This window comes from Lemur catta, chromosome 3, assembly GCF_020740605.2.
Source record: "Lemur catta isolate mLemCat1 chromosome 3, mLemCat1.pri, whole genome shotgun sequence".
Classification (NCBI taxonomy): domain Eukaryota; kingdom Metazoa; phylum Chordata; class Mammalia; order Primates; family Lemuridae; genus Lemur; species Lemur catta.
The window spans coordinates 30,862,994-30,868,021 of record NC_059130.1 but is presented as its reverse complement, the minus strand read 5'-3'; positions in this window follow the sequence as shown (position 1 = coordinate 30,868,021).

Sequence of the window (5,028 nt, the reverse complement as noted above, 5' to 3'; positions counted from 1 at the left end):
TTAGAAACAAAAGAGTAAATATTATATATTTCCATTTATAGGAAACTCTGGAAAAGGCAAATCTAGTCTATAGTAACAGAAAACACAACAATTACCTAGAGAGGTTTGGGGTGACTGAGAAGGCACACAAGGAAACCTGTAGAGGTGATAGAAATGTTCTAGATTATGACTGTGATTATAGTTGTATCAGTGTGTAAGTTTGTCAAAAGTCTTCAGTGTATATTAATTATATCTCAGTAAGCTGATTTTTTTAAAGCAAGGGAAACATAAACAAAATATTCAGAGTGGTTATTACCTCTGAACAGTACATGAGGGTGGGTTAGGAAAGGCACACTTCAGTAAATACAATAATATTTCTTACGTTTTAGTTCTTAAATCGAGTGGTGGATGGGTTCATGATTTTTCATTTCATCACAGCATTTCATAATCTGTATTCATATTACATTTTTTAGTATGCATGTATCAACTATTATGTTATAAAAATAAAGGTATGGCCAGGTTTGGTGGCTCATGCTTGTAATCCCAGCACTCTGGGAGGCCAAGGTGGAAGGATTGCTTGAGGTTTGGAGTTCAAGACCAGCCTGAGCAAGAGCGAGACCCTGACTCTACAAAAACCAGAAAAATTAGCCGGGAGTGGTGGTGTGCACCTGTAATTTCAGCTGCTCAGGACGCTGAGGCAGGAGGATCACTTTAGCCCAGGAGTTTGAGGTTGCAGTGAGCTACAATGACAACACTGTACTCTAGCCTGAGTGACAGAGAGAGATGCTGTCTCAAAAACAAAAATAAAGAAAAAGAAAAGAAGTGTGAGAGAGCTTAACAATTAATGTATGGCCTTTAAATCTGTAGATGAGGGAAGATATTAATTTGAAGAAATTATGAAGGCACTAGAGCTAAAGATTCGATATGGAATTAACCTAAGTGTCCAACAACGTATAAATGGATAAAGAAAATGGGTATACATGTACAATAAAATACTACACAGCGAATCATGTCATTTGTGACAACATGGATGAACCTGGAGGACATCATGCTAAGTGAAATAAGCCAGACACAGGAAGATAAACGCCACTGATCTCACTCACGTGTGGAAGAAAGCTGATACAGAAGCAGAGAGTAGAACAGTGGTTACCCAAGACTGGAGAGAGATGGGGGGAGGAGGATTGGGGAGAGGTTAGTCAAGGGGTACAAAGTGACAATTAGACAGGAGGAATAAGTTCTGCTGTTTTATTGCACAATAGGGTCAACAGTAAGGTATTGTACACTACAAAATAACTTAAAGAGAGGTGTTTGAATGTTCTCACCACAGAGAAATGATAAATGTACAAGGTGATGGGTATGCTAACTACCCTGACTTCGTCATTATTATACAGCATACATATTATTGAACTATCAAATTACACCACATAAATATCTACAATTGCAATGTGCCAGTTAAAAAATTTAAAAAACAACAGATAAAAATAAGAGAGATGTGAAATAGCGTGGCATATGCAAAAACAGCTTTACAGCCTGGGTTTACAGGGCTCTACATTCTCACTGAGAATTTCCTGTATTGGTCCTGAAACTTTAAACTAGGCAAACTTTTCCCCGTACAAGCTTTTCCAAACCAGTAAACAAAGCTGTGGACATATCTGTCTTGTTTTCAGGCACTTTTCCTGGTGCCTTCCACCCGGTTGCCAGCATTGCTCCCTTTTCCCTCTAGTTTTGCACATCACTGACCCCTAGTTTCTTTCCTCATTTTCCTCTTTGGATTTGATACCTGGACTTAGATGTCATTACTAGACAACACCTTTCCATGTCCCCTAATAGCTTAGCTTCCACATATTGTCTGGTTGTTCTTAATCCTAGATACTGAAAGATTTAAGAAATGTTAAAAATTAAGATGGTTTATTCTCCACTAATCCATAATCTGAATTACATACAGGCTTCAGGTGTCAAGAACTGATAGCCCTAATGTGCTAAAGGAAGCAATGGGAGAGATTATAGACACTCCAATTTGGATTGAAGGGAGAGGCAATATTACAAATGTCTAGTTAGTGCTAATGGTGAACTCTTCTCAAGTGCCGCAAAGCTGATTTGTATACGTTTATTTTCTGTAGTCCATTTTCCCTCAGATTGTAATTTCCCATGATATTGTTTCTCAGCTATTTCACACTCATTTATTGGTACACTAAAACTTTATGGAAGCTTGCATCTATATGAACAGCTTGACCTTGTACAAATCATCATATGTAACAACTGTCAGACACAACACACAACCTGGGGACAGCCCCCTTAGTCCCTGAGTTAATGACACCTTTGCATAGTGTGACTACATTGCTGAGAAAGAAGGGTGTGCTGATTAGACACAGTCACAGAGACATCCCCATCAAAGATGGAAAGTATGCCACTTGAATGTCTGCAGGACACAGCATGATGAGAACCACCAAAGTCAGAAACTGCCTTTGGGAAACTTTCTCTGAGATACCTAAGTTCTTGAAGAAAGCCCTCAAATACTGATGTGTCTTATCTCCAGGTTGTGGAATTGAGCCAAACTATATAAAACAGCATCTTTAATTTTCTCAGCCATCATAGAAAAGGAAATGGAGATTGGCCATTGGAGGGCTCCTCTTCCTTCTTCTATTTCTGTAAACTTGTGCTGAAAGGTAACTTCCTCAAACCTCTGACAAGCTACTGCCACTTGACCGAGGTGAATTCTGTTTTTGATGAGAAGAATTTCCAGTTACCATCCCTGACCTGGTCCTCATGCTGCTGAGGCTCTTGCTGCTGATCTGTGGTGAGTCGGACAACTCAGCAGGGTATGGGGGGCCATCACACGGGGCCCTGCTTCCTGAAGAGCTGTGGGCGAGTCTCAGGACTAGGTTCTGCCTGGTGCTGCTCAGGGATGCTCATAGATGCTCAGATCTCTACTTCCAACTGAGGGTTCAGTGTCAGGCAGAAAGTGATAGATACTGGATAGCCAGATTTTTAAAGAAAACCATCCTTTTAGTTTGTATCTCTTAGGAAGTGTTCGCTGTCTGTCTTCCTTTCCACCATTAATTCTGTCTTTGTTCTTGGTATTTTCAACAGCCAGAAAGAAAATCTGTACAAGAGATTGGCCTCTGAGTTCCTTGTCCATCTTGCTATCAACATTAATCCTTTTTGTCCCTCCTTGAGTCCCCATTCCTTCTGTCAAACCTTAGAACTTAGCATCATCCCTTTGTTTTCAACATCCACCCTCCCACAACATTGTATTTCTAGCTCCCTTTCTCTAGCTCTGACTTATCTCCTTTTAAAAGTAGAACCCCAAATCTCAGGTGGCCAACAGTGGTGGCAGGCAATCCTCCTACATGTTTGTAGTCCATGTTGTCCCCCTCTTGAGGACCACTATTTCATACCTTATCCTTTCACCTCAAACTTCTCCCTTTTAATTCTCAATTTATAATCTTGCTTCTCATTGAGAAGATAAAAGCAACAAGAAGAAAATTTCCTCATCTTTCTATGGCCATGTCTGTCAACCCACTGGCCTCCACATTCACATACTCTGCCTTCTCTCCCCTCCAGGAATACATTGCCCCTCATTCTATTGAAGACAAGACTCTCCACTTGTGTTTTGGCTTCAAGACCCTCTTACTTTCTCAAAAACTTTGCTCCATCATCAAAATGTTTCTCCATTTTAGATTATTTCCATAAATATACAAACATGCTATAATATCTTTTAAAAATTATTTTATCTAGAGAAATTTAGAGGATACAAGAGTTTTTTTTATTACATGGATTAATTGTATCATGCTAAAGTCAGGGCTTTCAATGTATCTGTCACCAGAAATTCTCTTATTTTTTAATAAAACAGCTTTATTGAGATATAATTCACATATCATACAATTTGCCCATTTAAAGAGTACAATCCAATGGTTTTTACTATGATCACGGAGTTATGCAACCATCAGCACAAATCAATTTTAGAACATTTTCATCACCAAAGAAAGAAACTCCATAATCATTAGCAGTCATTCCCAATTTCTCTCGCAACTGCCCACCTATCCTCACGTACCCTGCAGCCCCATGCAATCATTTATCTACTTTCTGTCTCTATATATTTATACTGATTCCAGACTTTCCCTTCTATCTAACTGTAGTTATGATACTTTGACCAACACTTCCCCATTCGCCTCTCTCCCCTAAATACCCAAGCCTCTGGAAACAACTATTCTACTCTGTCCTTCTATGACATCAGCTTTTTTAGATTCCACATGTGAGTGAAATCATGTGGTATTTGCCTTTCTGTGCCTGATTTATTTCACTTCACATAATGTCCTTCAGGTTCATCCATGCTGTTGCAAATGACAGGTTTAATTCTTTTTTATGGCTGAATAGTATTTCATTGCATATATATACCTCATTTTCTTTTTTTTTTCTTTTATAAATTTAGAGGATACAAGTGCAGTTTGGTTACATAGGTATAGTGCATAGTGGTGAAGTGTAGGCTTTTAGTGTAGCCTTATACCCATTAAGTAATTTCTTTTTTTTTTGGAGACAGAGTCTCACTTTGTTGCCCAGGCTAGAGTGAGTGCCGTGGCGTCAGCCTAGCTCACAGCAACCTCAAACTCCTGGGCTTAAGCGATCCTACTGTCTCAGCCTCCCGAGTAGCTGGGACCACAGGCATGCGCCACCATGCCCAGCTAATTTTTTCTATATATATTCTTAGTTATCCAGGTAATTTTTATTTCTATTTTTAGTAGAGACGGGGTCTCACTCAGGCTGGCCTCGAACTCCTGACCTCCAGCGATCCACCCGCCTCGGCCTCCCAGAGGGCTAGGATTACAGGCGTGAGCCACCGCGCCCGGCCGCCATTAAGTAATTTCTCATCCCTTACTCCCTTCCCACCCTCTCACCCTTCCAAGTCCTCAATGTCTATTATTCCACTCTTTATGTCCATATGTACATATTACTTAGCTCTCACTTATGAGTGAGAACGTGATATTTGACTTTCTGTTTCTGAGTCATTTCACTTAAGATAATGGCCTCTAGTTCCATTCATGTTGCTGC